We start from the raw sequence: 21022 nt of genomic DNA, 5'->3' as shown, positions 1-21022 counted from the left end.
TTGAATTAACCGTTTTTTACTACATGTATATGTAGGTATATAATATATACGGTACATACACCAAAATAACATTTTTTATTATCTGTCTGTCTGTCTGTTTGTTCCGGCTAATCTCTGAAATGGCTGGACCAATTTTGACGGGACTTTCATTAGCAGGTAGCTGATATAATAAGGAGTAAATTAGGCTACGTTTGTTTTAGAAAAAAAACTGTAGAAATATAAAGTAATGTTGCAATATCCAAGAAACGGTCTAACTCTAAAAATAATTTATATGGCAAAACAACGTTTGCTGGGTCAGCTAGTAATAATATAAAATAGGTGACATTCATCAGGATGCGCCTGGTCCGATCCTCGCCTTACTCGCACCTATGAGTTGGTTTTTGAATTCATAATAATTATGTTCGTTTAATCGAGGCTTTATAAGGTTGGCAACGCTCTTGTTTCCTCTGGTGTTACATGAACGTATAGTTAAAGTGATCACATACATCAGGTGGGTCACTATGTATGTATGTATGATTGCTTGTTTATCCTCCACTTCCAAAAAAACAATAATATTATTATACATTCTCATTTTTATTTATAATCTCAAAATATACATTTGGTAGAGGATCCGGCTTATCATCGACCTTCACCGATCGTCCAACCAGATGAAAAGTTGTTGTTATGTGTTAAAATATTATGTTAAAAACAACATTGACAATTATGGGCTGAAAATTTTCTACCAAGGGTATAAGTAATTAAAAATTCAAATATTAATACGTACCAAACTTCGTTTGTTTTCGTATTCCATATAAAAGCTTATTTAATATAACAGTAATCTCACACCCCGAGGTGCCATTAGAACTGAATTAAATACTATCTACGTATAATAAACCAAAGTCCTCCGTTTAGTCTGTCTGTTCGCGATAAATTCAAAACCGACTGCACCTTTTGTCATGTTGTTTTCACCAATGAACAGCGTGGTTCTCGAGGAAGGTTTTAGTAAATAATTTGTTTAGTTTTTATGTATTATTATATTATTAAAGATATTTGTTGGAGGTATCTGTTGTGGTTCTGTATCTTATGTAGTTCTTGAGAAAAATCTGCTAAGGCATATGTCTATCTCTTAAGTATAACGTACTATACACACCGGCACAATTAGCGGAACAGAAAAAAAAGTGAGACTATGAGATAATAACGCATATATTTGACGAAAATGTAATTAGACACAAAATAACAAATTGATTAACATCTTTTAACAACGACTTTGAAAAGTCTTCGTTATTTTTTATTGAAAAATAAAGAAATTTGAAATAAGTGAAATTTTTAGATGATTATGAACCATCACAAAAAATAAAAAAAAAGTAAGCATTAAATGATTTAACAATAAAATTAAAGCAAAATTAATAACGAGTGTTTCCCCCTCTTGCTCTGATTACGGTTTCCATTCGTCTGGGCATGCTAGAGATTATGTTATCGATGATTTCTTGAGGCAACCGCTCCCACTCCTCAAGTAATGCGTTTCCAAGTTCATTCAGATTGTTGGGGGGTGGCATTCTGGATTTAACCCTTCTTTTTAGCAAGTCCCAGACATGCTCTATCGGATTCATGTCGGGGGAATTTGCTGGCCACTGCATCACCGATATACCTACGTGGCTCAGATTTGCCTTCACCGATTGTGCACTATGAGCACGAGCATTATCTTGCATTAGAATAAAGTCATCACCAATAAATGGGGCAAATGGTACAACATGTTCTTCTAAAATGTCTCTGATGTATCGATCTGCTATCATGGTCCCTCCTGTGACTATCACTAACTCCGTGCGAGCTCCCAAACATATATCTCTCTCTAAACATATATATATTCCTCCCCAAATCATAATCGAGCCGCCACCATAAGCCACTGTCTGTTCAAAATTAGACTGTATGTGGCGTTCTCCTTTGCGTCTCCATATTCGCTGTCTCCCATCGATCTGTTTTAGAAGAACTCTGCACTCATCAGTAAAGAGAACCTGCCGCCATTCGTTCAAATCCCAATGACGATGTTCTCGCGCATAGCTTAATCGGTTTACGCGGTGACGTCTCTCAAGTTTTGGGCATTTGGCAGGTATATCGCATATATCGTATATATTTAGAAGTTGGTTCAGGGTCGTCCCTGAACCAACTTCTTCAAATCTCCTGCGAACTGTACGCTCACTTACTCGTACTCCTCGAACGTCTTCCAGTTCATTTCGTGCTTGTACAGCCGTTAATCGCGTATTCCTACGAACTCCAAGTTGTAAAAAACTGTCATCTCGCCTCGATGTACATCTTTTTCTACCTTGACCCCTCCTCCTCACAAGAGAATTAGACGATCTGTACCGCTGGATGCTGCGATGAATCGTTGATACTGGTCGACGAAGCCTTGAGGCAATCGATCTGTAGGTATGGCCATTTCTTCTCATTTCATCAGCCCTAATGACTTCCAGTGATGTTAAGTCAGGCATAATAAAGGGCTTTTAATAAACAAAATTGCCTTTAGAATAACAAATTTATAAAAAAACATAAAGTGCAATTTTTCAAAAAAATTACAATTACGTAGTTATTACTCGAACAAGTTGACAAAACGTATTGTTCGGGAAAATAAAACAAATGAATGAAAAAAGTGTATGTCATCTAATTTTCTATTTTCAAATTTGACAATAATTTTGATTTTAAAATCTTGCTTTTTTTGTGTTCCGTTAATTGTGCCGGTGTTTATATATCCATTTTAAATACTTTAAACTTTGGCAATTATAAAGCGGTAATATAAAAGTACATAGTAGTAAAATATATACACATACAATATTAATCCTTAATTTCCGATGACTTTCGACTAAATTATTTACGATGTTAAACTATATTTATAGTTCCAATCTATTAACACAATACTTACTAAAATATTTTAATAAAATACAGCCAGTGTTACCTACTCAATGAGAAAAAACATTTTTTTTAATCTGTAAAGTAGTTACTGAGTTCTCAGATTCAAACATAATAATTGAAATTTGGTAAAAATTAAGACAAGATCAAGACTTACACTTGGTTTAAAATTGGATGTAGTTACTGAAAAACGTTCCAAGCCACATTCATCACATTTTAAGGAATTAGTGTTTAAAGTTTAATCAATATTAGTGTATTCCATACATGTGGATTGGGCTACTAAGTCAACTACAACTTTTGTGTTGTTAACTCAATTTTGACATGATTGTGGTTTGGAACGTTTTTTTGGAATTACGTCCAATTGTTCTTATGATGTTGATTATCGCGTGTATTCTCTTATTACCAACGCTTACATTTCATGCGCAAAATATACTGCACTAGTTACTATTGCGGACTAATCAAGATTTTATCCAATAATTTTTGCGATCATCAATATTGACTGGATTGTTCGCTCAACTTTTCCAAAATGGAAAGAAATGGCTTATCGCAAGCTATTTTTTGTGTGACATATATCAATATTTAGAAGAAAAGGGAAACCATATATAAAAAATTAAAAGTTGGACGAGTTTTAATGAGCTTCAAATTATTATTTATTTTATTATATATTTATAATCTACACACCACAGTAATACATAATCTTATGCAAAAGAAAAATAATTTTCCAAGTTACAATATAAATGGTAAGACTAGGTAAAGATTTTGATATATCGGAGGAGTAAATATACGTATATACTTTAGGATATATATTTAGAAAGACATAATATAAAGAGCGAAGTATAGTATGAGGTATCGTTTTTTACTCAACGAGGTACGAAGCAGTAAAAATTATAAGAATTTTAAAAATATAGAAAAAATTATATTAAACCTGTTAATAACTTCAACAACTAACTCAAATCATTATTTATTATTGTATAGTTAAAGAGTTAAAAGGCAAAAGTCTCTCAGAAAATGATTATAAAACTGTAACAAGCAAAAAGAATTGAACAACTAAAGTTAAATTGATTCAATAGAACACCTCGTAAACTCTCGTTTGAAATATTTACCAATTGTATCGACAACCTATAGGAGGGAATGAGTCGTTAAATTAATATAAAAACTTAAAATTAATATAAATTATTATTCAAAAAAAAACTTTTTTTTACTTATGAAACCGATGCTGAGAAATAGTTCTAAGACTTTCTATCAGTATTTCGGTTATAAATCACCCCGAAAGGAATAATCTATATTGGATGTGATTGGCGGTAGTAATCATAACACAAAACCATTAAAATTTTCAAAATACTAACTCTATTAAAATAAAGTAAGTGCGCCGCTTACATACTAATTTAGTTTCACAAGAACGTTGAAATAACATTGATCGTGTGGCAAAAGTATCGTACATTACATAAACGCTGGAACATTTGCGATCAAAAGTAACGTGAACAAAGGCACGTCCAAATAGTATTTTTTGTCGCTTTTATGCAGTGACAACGCAATCACACTACTTTTCCTACGCTGCAAAATGAATAGCACAATTTCCTATTCTTCCATTTCCATTAGAGAAGTACAGCATTCACAATGAAATCTAGATTTATTATTTCTTAAAGCTCACTTCAGGAAGTTTAATAGGATGTGATAGAAGTTGAATTTATTATGGCAACCATTACCGTAGCTAGTGAAATTATTGGGTTAATGAGATGTCTTAACATCTTATATTGTCAAGGTGAGCTCGATTACGATGCCTTTGATACATTTTAACAATTCTGAGTATTAATATTATACTAAAAATTTTATGGAGTCGTGTTTTTATCTAATATATAAAATTCTCCTGTCGCGTCGTTTGTTACCAAACTCCATCGAAACGGCTGAACCGATTTGTATGAAATTTTTTGTGAATATCGGGTAAATTTCTACGATCTACTAACTATTTTTGCATTGCGATTTTTATATTATTCTGTTCCATCCACAAATCCGCTATACTCGTTGGGTTGCAAGATGGCAATCGAATATAATTATTATTGTAGCATGATAAATTTTATGTACGATATATTTGGAGGGTCTGAGAATCGGTCGTCATATTTTTTTTATACTTACCCCAAATATTTTAATTATTGATTTTTATATTTCTTTATATAGGAATACAAATTTGCTGGTTCAGCTAGTTTTACTATAGAAATACGCCATTGAAATTCGACAGATTATGCCTGTCGGTGATTCGTACTAACAAAACTTGAATAGAAAGTAATAGGAGGGACAAAGTAACATTCGAGTAACGTGATAGTAATTACCGCCGCCTATGCTCCGTAGCAATAACAAACAGGTCGTTGGGGTAGCGATACGCATTTTTCGGAAACTCAAATCATACTGACGTTTATTTAGCACCATTCACGGAATTTAATTCTGCAGTAAATGTAATCCTACCAAACAATCGGTCGCAGTGTCAATCCCCGCTATTCTTCATCGTCTTGGTTTGCAGAAATTTTTATATGCTTTCTTTATGTAGGCTACACTTATAGTTAGTTAGTTTAACTGGGTTGTTTACGCAGGTATCTTCTTGAATGGGCGATTGTGCGTATCCGTTTCTGTTCTTACTCCAACCAGCTCAGACCGTCCTAGAAGTCTAGCAGCCTTTTCAAATTTCTATAGGCATGCTAGAGATCAGAGAATTTGTGCCCGTTGTTCAGTCTTACTCCTGTACTCTATAAGCACGTGCTCTCGCGTTACGTCTGCCGCCATGCATTATATGCATAAAGGACTTTCTGTTACACCTATGTTAAACAAATTCTTGTTTAAGGGATAGTCTGTGGTCGATGGCAAAACCTAAAATTTTTAGAATTCTGTCCCTGTGTAGTCTAGGTAGGGTGCTGTTAAATTTTAATATTAGGTATATTATGCATGTATATATAGCTACACCTATATCTATGTAATGAAATATTTCAACATCATTTTACTACCTTGAATACGTCTCCTTTACTTAAAAATACACATATATCACGGACCGATAATAATACAATATAGTCATACCTTTGGCCTTCTATCCCGGAAACTGGAACCGGGATTGCTAGGATATTAGCTGAATGAATCAAATAAATACTTATGTATGCAAATTGATTCTTTATAAAAATAAAGTTGAAAAATTCTGTTTTAAGTATATAAGGAGGGAAATTAAAGAAAATACAATGTAATAGATAGCCAAACTAATAAAGCAGTATAAACATACTGTGTAAGGACCTCTGCTATAAGACTAAAAATATTTAATAATGCTTGTTTTATTAAGTTTGTGGGTTATAGTTATTTAATCAGGGAATCGTCCACATTAATATGACTCTTACATTAATCAAGTTATATCCCAAGTTTGTAAATCTATAGGTCTTGTTTACAAAATCAATCTGTGTGAATGTGCAAATTATTATATTTGTCACAAAAAAGTCACAGTAAATCCTATATTCTTGTATCATGGTATGTAACACAGTATGTAATGTCTTAACAATAATAATTTAATGAGACTTTTATTTTCTACACAGTAATAACATGAATCCATACTAATATTATAAATGCGAAAGTAACTCTGTCTGTCTGTCTGTCTGTCTGTCTGTCTGTTCCTCTTTCACGCCTAAACGGCTGAACGGATTTTGATGAAATTTGGTATGGTGATAGATGATAACCTAGAAATGGTCATAGGCTATAAATAACGGCTGAACGGATTTTGATGAAATTTGGTATGGTGATAGATGATAACCTAGAAATGGTCATAGGCTATAAATAATCACGCCATCGTTCTTAGGGGGTAGGCAGTAGGCAGACAGATCTTGATGAAATTTAGTAAGGTAAATACTAATTGATGAAATTTAGCGAGCGAAGAGGCGGTGCGGCGCGAGGGGAGGGCCGTGCCCAACTGTGCCTACCCAAGCGGGCAGACGCACGAGGGCAGACGTCGTCGTCGCACGTATGCGAATATTGAAATATTGCGTTACGAAACTCTATTCGTTGCGTATTTTTGGTTAGGTTTGTCAGGTGCATAGTTGTTTAGGTTCAATACGTTATTGATTGATTTAGATATTTAGGTTATAAGTAAAAAGGTTTGCTTTATCGAAGTTTTTATAAAAAATTGTCTTACGTTGTAGTTTTTAAAACTACCGATTTTAAAAATCTTTAATTATTGTTTTATTGTTTTCGATATGCCACGCAAACGTAAATCCAATCTAAGCCGTAGTTCTAGCAGAGCTCGAACTGCAAAAGTTGCTAGAAGCCAAGAATCTGAAGAGCAGACTCAGACGCGTCAGATGTTAGATTCTCAGCGTGATGCGACTCAAAGGGCCTCTGAGACGTTTACACAGACTCAAGCCCGTCAGGCCCTAGATGCTGAACGCCACGCATCTCAAAGAGCCTCTGAGACGTTTACGCAGACTGAGACCCGTCAGGCCCTGGATGCTGAACGCCACGCATCTCAAAGGGCCTCTGAGACCTATACGCAGACTCAAGCCCGACAAACCTTAGATGCTGAGCGCCACGCATTTCAAAGGGCCTCTGAGACGTTTACGCAGACTCAGGCCCGTCAGACCCTGGATGCTGAACGCCACGCATCTCAAAGAGCTGCTGAGACAGTGGAACAGACTCAGACACGTCGAGTTTTAGATGCCGAACGTCACGCGCAATTGATTGCGGCAGAGACTGACGAAGATTCACAAAGACGACGTCTTTTAAATGCTGAACGGCAGGCAGAAAATAGACGTACGTTTTGAGTACGTGGGAGGCATTTAATGGTGCCGCTTTTGAGTATGACCCTTTGATCGACTATGTTAATCACCGATTGGTTATCATTGGGAGAATGGATAAAAAATGCAGATATTGTGAAGCACTGAAATGGAAAGAAGAAACTCCAGGTATGTGCTGTTCCGGTGGAAAGGTTAAAATTCCATTACTTGGCGAGCCAGAGGAACCTCTTAAATCTTTACTTTTATACGACAGTAACGAATCGCGCCGGTTTTTAAGCAGGATTAGAAAGTATAATTCTTGCTTTCAGATGACGTCATTTGGTGTAGATAAGGAGGTCGTAATGCCTGGATTTTCACCTACTTTTACCATCCAAGGACAGGTGTATCACAGGATTGGTTCCTTACTTCCCGCAAATAATGAACAACCAAAGTTTTTGCAACTTTATTTCATGGGCGATGAAAAAAACGAAGCTGATTGCAGGTGTCAAAATATACAAGGAATCGAAAGGGATACTGTTTTAAAAATCCAGAGAATGTTGCATGAACATAATCGCCTTATCAATACTTTCAAAACAGCACTAGAAAGAATGCCGGGAGAGGATTATAGGTTGGTGATGCACCCCGATCGCACACCAAGTGGGGAACATGAAAGGCGGTATAATGCACCGTTAATAAATGAAGTCGCAGCCTTGGTTACAGGCGAACAGTTTGCTTTCCGTGATATAGTTTTACAGGCCCGAGATGACACATTAACCAGGGTGCCTGATACTCATAAATTTTATGATGCGTTGCAATATCCGATCATATTTAGTAAGGGACAAGAGCCACTTTCAAGTTCCTCAAATTAATCCTGTAACAGGTCTTCCCTTGCATAACAAAAAGGTTTCATGCATGGATTTTTATGCCTACAACATGATGATACGAGAAAACAACTTTAACATTGTACAATGATGCAAGCAACTGGCCAATCAGTTTTACGTTGACATGTACGTTAAAGTTGAAAGCGAGAGGTTACGGTACATATCATTAAATCAAACTAAACTAAGAGCAGAGAATTACATCCATCTTCAAGACGCTGTGGCAAATGACGCTAATTTAAATCCAAATAACTTAGGTCGTATGGTTATTTTACCATCTTCATTTGTAAATAGCCCGCGGTACTTACACGAATATACTCAGGACGCGTTTGTTTATGTGCGTACACATGGTCGCCCTGACTTATTCGTCACCTTTACTTGCAACCCAGCCTGGCCCGAAATAGTCAATCAGTTGATGCCGGGGCAAAGCGCAATAGATAGACATGATGTAGTCGCAAGAGTTTTTAGACTAAAAGTTAAAAAACTAATGGATGTGATTAATAAAGGCCGAGTGTTCAGAGAAGCGCGCTGCTTTATGTACTCTGTCGAATGGCAGAAACGTGGACTGCCACATGTCCATATATTATTGTGGTTAAAAGATAAGTTACGACCCGATCAAATAGATAACATAATCAGCGCTGAAATACCGGATCCTAACATTGACAAGACTCTCCATGACATTATTGTAAAAAATATGATTCACGGTCCATGCGGACCCGAAAATCCACAGTGCCACTGCATGAAAGACGGAAAATGCACAAAAAAATTTCCTCGCAAGTTAGTGAAAGAGACCGTTCACAACGACCACGGATACCCGCAGTATCGTAGAAGAGCGCCAGCAGACGGAGGTCGAACAGCAACCGTGAAGCTCCGAAATGGTAGCTACGTTACGGTTGATAATATTTGGGTAGTCCCCTATTCACCAATTTTATCAAAAATGTTTAACGCCCACATGAATCCCGTAGATGAGGTACAAACTTATCAGTCTGGTCGGTATGTCAGCAGCAACGAAGCCGTGTGGCGTCTGTTAGCATTTCCGTTGCACGAAAGGCATCCCACCGTGACACATCTCAGCGTGCATTTAGAAAATGGTGAACGCGTTTATTTTAATGAACACAATTTCCACGAACGAATAACTACTCCGCCAAAAACCACACTCACTGCTTTTTTTGATCTTTGTATCAGAGATGAGTTTGCAAAAACTCTTCTTTATGTCGAGGTGCCGAGGTATTATACTTGGGATGTAAGTAGGAAAACTTGGAAACGCCGCATTCAAGGTACTTCAGTTCACGATTGGCCTGGCGTCAAATCTGGAGATGCTTTAGGACGAGTTTATACAGTTCATGTTAGTAACATGGAATGTTTTTGTCTACGCATGCTTTTACACCATGTGCGCGGACCTACCTCTTTCAATGATCTAAAAAAATACAACACACAAGATTATCCTACATTTCGAGAGGCATGTGAGGCAAGAGGATTACTGGAGAATGACAACCATTGGGATGTGACACTGGAAGAAGCTGCTCAATGTAGATCAGCAGGCAAGATGAGAGAGCTATTTGCTGTATTAGTAGCGACATGTGGTCTTTCAAATCCTCAACAATTGTGGGATAAATACAAAAATGATATGACCGACGATATATTGCACAGATTACAAGAGCAAAATCCCAATGTCACGTACAGTGATTTAATTTACAATGAGGGTCTGACAAAAATTTAAGACCAGGTTAAAACAATTTCTGGAAAGGATTTATCAGATTATGGAATGATCAGACCACAGAGAACCGAGGAAATCAGTAGCGATTTAATACGGGAACTAGATTACGATACTGCTTCCTTACAACAACAATTGACAGAGTCTGTTCCACGTTTGATCCCAGAACAAAGGTTAGTATTTGACAATGTTTTCAAAAAAATCGAAGATGGCGAAGGTGGTTTGTTATTTTTGGATGCTCCCGGAGGCACGGGAAAAACCTTTCTTTTAAACTTGCTTTTAGCGCAAATCCAAAAAGATAAAGGAATTGCTGTAGCAGTTGCCTCTTCCGGAATAGCCGCCACTCTGCTCAATGGTGGTCGAACGGCACATTCAGTGCTTAAACTGCCATTAAACTTAGCCCATGAAGAAATGCCAGTCTGTAATATAAGTAAAAACAGCGAGCGTGGACGTATGTTGCAGCAATGTAAATTATGAGTTTGGGATGAGTGTACTATGTCCCATAAAAGAGCAATTGAAGCTCTAGATCGGACTTTGAAAGACATCAAGAGTAATCCAAATATCATGGGGGGGATGGTGGTACTTTTAGCGGGCGATTTTAGACAGACTTTGCCGGTTATCACTAAAGGCACCCCTGCAGATGAAATAAATGCGTGTTTAAAAGCGTCAACGTTATGGGTGCACGTAAAAACGTTTAGTCTGTCTACAAATATGAGAGTGCAACTACACAATGATGTACAATCTGGACAATATGCTGCTGCTCTTCTTAAAATTGGAGAAGATCGTATGGCAAAGGATGGTAATGGCATGATTACATTGGATCGTGAATTCTGCAATGTTGTGCATAATCCAGATGATCTAAATAACTTCGTCTATAGCGAACTGCTAACTAATATGAGGAATAGAGACTGGTTATGTGAAAGAGCAATTTTAGCGCCGACGAATGAAATGGTGGGACAGATAAACGAGCAAATTATGTCACGCGTGGAAGGTGATATTGTTGAGTTTCTCTCTGTAGACACTGTAATGGATACTGAACAAGTAACATCATACCCTGTAGAATTTCTTAATTCTTTAGAACTGTCGGGAGTACCTTCACACAAACTGAGGCTGAAAGTAGGCGTTCCTGTCCTTTTAATGCGGAATTTAGATGCACCAAGACTGTGTGCACACGGTTGCAAGTGACATACCTCGGTCGCAATATTGTAAAAGCAATCATTATGACTGGAATGGCAAAAGGAGAGAACGTTTTAATCCCCCGTATACCCATAATTCCGACAGATTTGCCATTCCAGTTTAAGAGATTACAGTTTCCGCTGAAAATCGCATTCGCTATGACGATAAATAAAGCTCAGGGGCAAACATTAAAAGTAGCCGGCATTAATTTAGAAAAGAGTTGTTTTTCTCACGGACAATTATACGTGGCTTGCTCACGTGTTTCAAGTCCACAGAGTCTCCATGTGTTGGCCAGAGAGGGAAAAACAAAGAACATAGTTTACAAAAATGTACTACAGTAATAAGGCCTCTTATTTTTAGCTTCCTACATTATTATACTACTTACATTAAGTTAGTACTTCCTACGCAGATGATGTTACGGTTGTCACACTGTCTAACATCGGGGGTTGGCAGGTAGGTAGTTAGTAGTATTTTAAACCGATTTACATTATTTACTTTTTATATTTACTAAGGAAACATTCGGAGCTATCCATTATGTAGCTTAGGTTGCTTTTGAACAAATTTTGATGTGAAGTTGAGGACTGGAACACGATAGTGGGACATTGTTGCAGGGGGACTTATAGCCGGGAGAAAACAAAAAAACTTATGCGGACGAAGTCGCGGGTAAAAGCTAGTATTTACTAAATGCTTATTACAATATTATTTGAAAAATAAAGAACTAGAAAATAAGTAAATTATTTGTGCAAGAACCTCTCTCTAGGCGAAGGTAAAGGCCTCCTGTAAGGAATTCCATTTATCTCTGTTTTTAGCTATTTGAAAGCAGCAGGTGCCAGCTATTTTCGTTATTTCGCTTAGCAATAACGATTTAAAAAATAAGTAATGTTTGAAACTTTCGATGTTCTCATAAACGAAAACTGCCACTTCCTTAATAAGGAAATTACAATATTAAAATTTATAAAAGTTATTTTGTAATTAACATCTATTCTTTAGAATTATTTTTGCTTTTGATCTTGATCTCTATCTCTAATCTAATCTACTCTCTAGCTTCTAGAAATTTTTGTTCATAATAAAATTGTTACATAATTACATCTAAGATAGGGTTGCTCAACGTAATTTCCCTCGAGATGTTGGTTCAGTTGTTATGCCTCAGGAGGTTTTAATCAAGGGGTGATGCGAGAAGCTCACCTTAAACTAGTTTAACTACGACCTCAGTCATACCGAGTCGTGTTATTGATTATCATCTGGAAATTTATATACGCTTTGCATGTGTAATTTATTTACTTAGATTTGAAGTATTTAATACTTTAGACAACCCAGGTTGCTTATAAGCTTTCATTACTTAGCACGAGTAATAGTAATTGGCATTAGTAATTTTCTTACCATTTAGCCGTAATCCTGTACAAAGTAACCTGTGGGAGGTTACTTAACTGAAAATCTCGATCATAAAAAACTTTTCGAACATAAACATATTTTCTGAGAGCAGCTAGCACTCTTTGCCTGTCACATAATTTTTTCAAACCTATTCACCAGTACTTCAGGATTCTCTGTCAGTGTCTCTCTAATAAAGTTCATAAAAAGCCTTTAGTTGTATTTACACATAGATTCATAATATAATAGCATGTAGATGAAACAAGCGCGCAAGAGAGAAAGACTTCCCTAATGGTATCTCCATAAGGACAAAAAGAAAAACCAATATCTTGTTAGTCTTACTGTTTTAATAGAGAAGTCATAATAACTAAGGTTTGGAAGTAGTTCCTAAGTATTTGAATATTGAACTAACAAACCTAACCATCTAATGAACACATTAACATTATATCAAAATTGATCCTCACATTATCGGGCTGTCAAGACAAGTAATATACTTTTTGAATACACTTTTCAATATTTTTTTTTCTACTACTATGCTAATCAGAGCTTTAATTGATATATTGCTTACGTCATTCAGTTTTATATGACAGGGTTCAGTGTTCAACGTATGGGTTCATGTTGTAAATGAAATAATTAGGAAGAAATATATTTTACTCCAACTAGTACCTTATTATGGATGGATGGAAACAACCGCGAATATTCCGAAGTGGAGGAGGAAGATGCAGGAATATTTAATTTTTAAGTGTATGGGACCGACCTGTGCTCGTCGTGAAAAAACAAAAAAACGCGTTTTTAAACTAGATCGGTTTTATCAAAACCCCAATGTCGTAAGAAAGTCCAAATGGTTAGAGCCGAATCCAAATACGAAAAAAATAATAAACAATTAGTACTAGAATTGCTTATTTTTTTTTGGTAATGTTATAATTCATTTGACCATATAGCTACTGAATTAGCCCAGGCTCGAATCCCGGTAGGTGCAAACATTTATATTATGATAAATATGGATGTTTGTTTTCCGAGTCATGGATGTTTATATGTTTAAGTAAGTATATTGTATTAAATATATGAGATATTACATGACCACTAATATATGATCGGCCATATGTTTAGTATGGTTGAATCACAGTATGGTAGGTAGCAGCAAATCACACTTTTAAGATAAGAGGAAGGAATTTCTTAGTTTCCAGGACGATACGACGATACCTACAAAAAAAGCATGTACACCTTCCATAAAGGCCAACGCTCCTGTGATTCTTGTGGTGTTGCAAGAGGATGTGGGCGGCGGTGATCACTTAACACCAGGTGACCCGTACGTTCGTGTGTCCTCCTTTTCCATAAAGAAGCAGTAACTAGTATTCAAATATAATATAAAAAGTGTACTATACAGTTCAAAAAAGGTCCAGAAAATGTACTGCCTATAAAACTATGTGGCTCCGAACTGCAATATGTGACTAAGTTTAAATATCTAGGACATGTACTAAGTGAGACGATGAAAGATAATGAGGACCTAGAGAGACAGAGAAGGTCACTGGCAGCAAAAAGCAATATGCTGGCTAGGCGTTTCGCCCGCTGTTCCCGACAAGTAAAGGTCACCCTGTTCAAAGCCTACTGCCAGGCACTCTACACCTCTCAGCTCTGGTACAATTACACCAAAGCCACCTTTGACGCTCTCAGAGTGCAATATAACAATGCGTTTCGGTCTCTACTGGGGTTGCCATGGAGGTGTAGCGCGTCGGGTATGTTTGCGATGCACAGGGTTGACGATTTTTATGCTGTAATGCGTAGGGCTAGAGCGGGATTTCTGACGAGATTATATAATAATCGTAAAAATTGTATATTGAAAACGGTAAAACATTACCACCGAAACATACCAAAATTTTTTCTTATATAATAATGTTATTTTTAATATTTTTAATTTTCCATTTGTAATTTTAATTTATACTTTTTAATTCTAATTTATATAAAATTTCTTTTTACTAATTAATGTTATCTAATTAAGTAATGTTGTATACCTTTTTTAATGCAAAATTGGATATGGATGATATAATCTGTCCGAAATAAAATATTTTTATTTTATTATTTATTATTTATAGTACACTAGATAAAGTTCTATACGGTCGTGATTAGTGGACCGTGAAGGGTCGCTTTATTAACCTTCTCATCGTAAACTAAGAAATTCTCTGAAATCCTACAAAGTAATTTAGTTTGTTTAACCCAAAAAGTATTGATTTCTTTATAGTTCTGATGAATACTGTAGACAGAAGTTAGAATATAAGCACGTTAGTAAATAAAATTTGTTTTAAATTATTTGTAATATGAAAAAATCATGCGATAGTGTCAGCGAACACTCGGTTAGAACGAATTGCTTTTTGTGATTTATTATAATTTATAAACGTACTAGCTGACCCAGCAAGCGTCGTATTGCCATATAAGGTAATAAAAAAATATTTTGGGGTGTAAAAAGTAGATGCAACCGATTCTCAGACCTACCAAATTTATCGTACTACAATTATCGTAAGTATTGATCCATTGCCATCTTGCAACTCTATAGCGGATTTGTGGATGGAACAGAATAATATAAAAATGAAAATTTAGGGCTGTATGTATTTTTAATGCTGTAGGTATCATATAAAAATTAAAACAAAAAAATACGTCCAAAAAAATAAATAAAAATTTAGGCCAACCTTAACATTTAGGGGAATGAAAAATAGATATATATTTGGTAAAAATCAGTAAAGCCGTTTCGGAGGAGTAAGGTAACTAACATTGTGACACGAGAATTTTATATTTAATATTATATTATTGATTAACAAATACAAATAAATAAAATTAATTGTCTGTGAGAAATGACACGTAAAAATAACTTATGAATTGTAGGAATAGTGGAAAATTAAGTAATTATAATAATATATAAATGACGAGTTATGAATAAAAGTTTTATTGTATCTCATTCAATACATAAACTTCATTATTTAAACCAGGGTCGATTATTTTTGAAAAAAATAATAATAATAGGAGAATGAAACCCATTAAGTAATGGAAGAGAATATAAATAATGGGCGATCTAAGATGGGGAAGTGGAAAAGAGGGGGTGTTATAGGGTAAAAAACGGTTTATTTTGATTTCCGGCAAAACTACAAGTCCTATGACAAAAGTTTAATCGAAAAGTTGTAAGTAATAAAGAGATCTACAGCTTTTGTTTCAACACTTTTTTCACATAACCTCAATATATATTATGTGAAAAATTCAAAAAAACCAAGTTGTACGGTTTTTATTTTTACCTTTTACAAAGAAAAACATCACAAAATTTGGTGAAAAGTTACGTTTTTATGTCTCAAATACACTGTAATTTATATGAATTGAAATATTTATTTTTTCACCTTATTTTAACTCAAATATCGAAAAAGAACCAAATAGAAAATTCACCCGTCAAAATATCAGCTTTTTTCAAAAAGGTTGCTTTCTGTTCGTTGAAATCTCTTCTTTCTGATGGTGTTGCAAAATATACATTACAATGGTAAATGTTCGTAAAATTTAAGCCCATCAAACTGCATTTCATATAGAATTCATACCTGTTATTTCGTAGCAGCAAAAATATGGTTTTTATCTTTATATTTATCTTTTTTCCGTCAGTTTTTTCGCCTAGCCCGTACCGCGCAATTAGGATTTTTGGTCCACTTCACAGCATTTGACTTAAGGTATACACTCATTACTTTTAGAAACGATTTTATATTGCCTTTGATTTTTCATGTGCCGAAACTAATTCAACAACAGCGCTATCAAATCAATCACTTCTATTTTCATACAAGAAATATTGTAAAAATTATACACAAACTCACAGACTTGTCTTTGGCAAATCTCGTCCTCTTAAAAATTCATCCTGTGTAGGTTGATATTTCACAATATATTTCATAATAGGTACTTATTTCGCTTTATAACTTATTATAGGAGAACTTAAGTTATAAAGCGAAATAACAACGACAACAACAGACGACGAAACTATGGAATAAGCATACTTGCACGGTTTCAGAGAAGATACGAGATGATGACCAATAAAAAAGTAACACTCTTCTAAAAAGTATAGGTACCTACTTGTTACCATACATCTAAATTTATATTATATACTCGCTATAATTTTTTCTCGCTTTAAGTTTTATTCACAGGCACAAATTTTTGGTAGGTTACAAGAATAGTGCTTAATATACTGACCCGGCTATCATTAAGTACCCCGCGCCCGCTCAATGTACGAATTGTCATATGTAATGAAAATATGTCACTAACTGAATTATTTATATTACGAATATAAACGTAATTCTCGATCAAAAAAATATGGGTTAAATAATAACCAAAAATTGATAATAGTATACTAAGACTTTTCCGAAACACGCTGCATGTTATGATATTACTCTGATCGGTTCAGTAGTTTTTGCAGTATAACCGAAAGAAAAAAAACCGACTCTCCATTTATTAGTGTATAGATTGTACTTCCAATACATTGTAAATATACTAATTAAATAAATACTGAAGATATTTTAGTATTATCGTTCTCTACTGTAGTAACATAACCAGGTAGGTTTATTATTACATGCAGGAATTATTTTTATTGTTAAAATATTACTGAGACTCACGAGGTGAGATTTGCGTCCCAGTTCAGAGAGTTTCATGGACACAATTTGGCTACGTGGCTTAAACAGAATCAATGGTCCATGGAAATTTGATGATACCAAAGAGAGTAGATCACTCGGCCACTTCCAATACCATATTATTCATCCGTACTTATATCTGTGGGGATATATCAGGAAATAGTTGTTAATAAAATTCGAAAATATTTGGTCAATAAATGGAAGAACTAGAGATAAGTTTACAAAATCTATGAGTGTGTCTATCCCTATGGACTCCAATGTGGTTGCATCCATTTAATTGATTTTTATGTTTTTTTAGAAGAGGTGGCGTACGTACTGGTCACCTGATGAGATGTAATCACCGCAGCCCATACTCTCTCATTATTTGTAAGCAATCACATGGGTACAAGATAAAGACCAGTAATTCTCAATAATTACCATCAATATGATTTAAATTTATCGTTTGATATGAAGACTTCAAAGATCGAAGATAATCTTTCTCCAGTTATGTCTTTTAAGTTAATATTATGTACATTATCATAACATAATCATTAAGAAATGTTTTAGGTGGTATTCTAAAAGATTTAAAGATTGTTATTGAAAATATTTGACCTTAAAGTGTAAATCAATTTACCAACATAATATATTTATTACAGTATTTTTTAAGATTTTAATGTGAAATCGTCTCTAACTAATCATTTTAATATTTTGCCAACGTTAATTATATAATAATTAACGTTGGCAAAATATCAATCCCTGAAAAAATATCTTACCGTTTAAGATGAAAATGATATGATCAATATTATATTTAATAATGATACAAAAAATATGATTACATACATAATAAAATATCATACAATATAGTTTAGAACGTTTAAAAACAGAATGTCCAATTATATATAACAGTAACTAACAGATTTCACTGAATTTGCTTTGTTAGTGAGTAGGACGTAACATGAATAAGGCGTTCCTCCATAAGAAGTTTGCATTTCCGGCACATCTAGATAGATTGATAATCTTTTTCACAATTTATTATTTATAGAATAAATGATTTTACATTATGTAATCTGTAATTATCGTCGTTATAACATTATTGTTTATAACATTATATAATAAGATTTTATAAACCAAAACGGAATTATAGTACACTTAAAGTCTATATAGCATGCTGCATTCCTCCAAAGTGGAGTGATGCAACACATGGGCTTTTTTTATGAATATAAGGGACGAGACGAGTAGGACGTTGAGCTTCTTTTTAAGAAAATAAGGGACAAGACGAGCAGGACATTCAGCTGATGGTAATTGATACGCCCTACCCATTACAATGCAGTGCCACTCAGGATTCTTGAAAAACTCAAAAATTTTGACTGGCACTACAATTGCGCTTGTCACCTTGCGACGTAATATGTTAGGTATCATTTGCCCAGTAATGGCTTTTTTAATGTTAGTTTACTGCTAACTGTTTTAGAATCTTTTATAGAGGATTCATATTATGGGTGTAGATAAAGTCTTGTATGCAACTGTTGATAATTAGGTATTAAAACACTCATGTGATACTATTATCACTAATAATAAACCCACATAAGTGTTTTAATACCCCTTATTACACAACAGTTGCATAAATAACTATTAAGCTGATTTCTCGAGACACTTTTTCTTAGGTAAGCATTTTCCGACGCACTTTACCAATTAGAAACATGATTTTACTCATAAAAATAAGATATATAATTATAGCTATTCATATTTACAAATCTAACTTAAAGGTGTACAAAACATTAGGCTATAAATAACACAGCATAAGCATAAGTTTTTTATATAATTATAAATAATTAGACTTATCCAAATGCATTGAGTTTTCTTTAGTGTTCATTCCGCCAATATTTGTCAAACAATTGGACACGTGTTTCGCCTCTACATAAGTCATCCTCAGGAGATATTGAGACTGCGGTCTCATCCCAGAAATTGGCGAGTCATTTGGATAAGTCTAATTATTTATATATATAAAAAACAGTTCTTGCTTAAGACTATGACAGAAGTGATAACTCCATCAAGGTGAGTTTGATAACTCAAAATACAACAATTTTCCTGTTTTATATTCTTAAATTAAACGAATTTCTCAATTCCTAAATTGACATTTTTTACTATATCATATAATAATAAATAAAAAATAATAGTCAAATATTTTAATTAAATTGATATTTATGTACCTAGTGCAAACATGATTGTACTTTATAATATTTATGTAACATGTTTATGCAAATAAAAACTTGGACTTTAATCATAACTATTATTAATAGTAAGTGTGTGTTTTTATGAGCGGTGAACTGATAGTTGTGATACATTAAAAGAAATAGATCAATTACAATAGAAAATTGAAGAGATAAGGAAACTATTTATATTACTTCATAAGGAAATAGATACTTAATTATTTAAATGACAATAGAACTGTGTCTTTCTGTCTTCAATCAAGGTATGGTTTCAATTTAATATTTACAGTACTCTGTAGCCACGTGTGACATTGATAAACAAAATGGAGGATTGTTTTAGTAATTGAGTCCACCTACGTCCACCTATCTTATCTTATCACGATATCTTTGGAACCAGAAGGCTTTGTTCAAACTGAGGAGAAAAACACGTGGGACGCGGGACGCGTTTTTGAGTAATTCGCTCGCTTAGCATCTCAAACTAACGCGACTTCCCGCGTGTCATTTTTGGTTCTTCAGTGGAGAAATTAATTTAATTAATTAATTAAACGCCACAAATTAGGATATCATCCCCACCATCTGGATGTGTGGCGGTCCTCCACAGTGCGGTTTTCAAGGAGCTTTCTTCCTCGTACTACTAAGCTGTGGAATGAGCTTCCTTGTACTGCACAAGTTTCCGGGACGATACGACATGGGTACCTTCAAAAAAAGGGCGTACACCTTCCTTAACGCTGGCAACGCTCCTGTGGTTCCTCTGGTGTTGCAAGAGAATATGAGCGGCGTTGATCACTTAACATCAGAACCAAAAAAAAGAAACATCATGAATTGTGAGATCAAACAATCCCGCCGGGCGTCCCGCTCTTGTTTCGCTTCAACTTGAGCGACTACTCGCGTTAATTTGAACACGTCCGCGAGCGACTTCCGTCCCGCGACCCGCGCGTTATTCGGCTCAGTTTGAACAGAGCTTAAGGCATTTGAAATTTGGTAGGAATATTCCATTCGCCGAGTAGACGATCTTATGAAATTTCATCCGCAAGATTTTTTTTTATTATGAACAGAACAGAGTCTGTCGCGTCCGCTAGTACTTTATAAGTACTTTCAGCAAAATAATCTGGTCAATAATTTTTACTGAGCCTGAACTTTCCTTTTGATTGGTAAATTAACAAATGTCATATAAGTGAATCAACTCCTTCATTACCTTTAACTTCAACATGTATTATGGCTGCCTGGATTTTCTCCTAGCATGTTGAGTGCTACTACAATTTTTTTAACAAATTTGGAATGGCTATCAAAATATCTGTGTCCGGCAGAAGTTCTGCTGAAATGTTAATTCTAAAAACCTAAAAGCTGCTTTGTATTAATTACATTATTAATACTTTTATGAAATCAAAAACAGCTAGAATGAAAAAACGGGGAGTGCTCAGAGGAGCTGTTCGGGTTGATTCCG

This window comes from Leptidea sinapis, chromosome 37, assembly GCF_905404315.1.
Source record: "Leptidea sinapis chromosome 37, ilLepSina1.1, whole genome shotgun sequence".
Classification (NCBI taxonomy): domain Eukaryota; kingdom Metazoa; phylum Arthropoda; class Insecta; order Lepidoptera; family Pieridae; genus Leptidea; species Leptidea sinapis.
Note: the sequence above shows the minus strand (reverse complement) of the source record.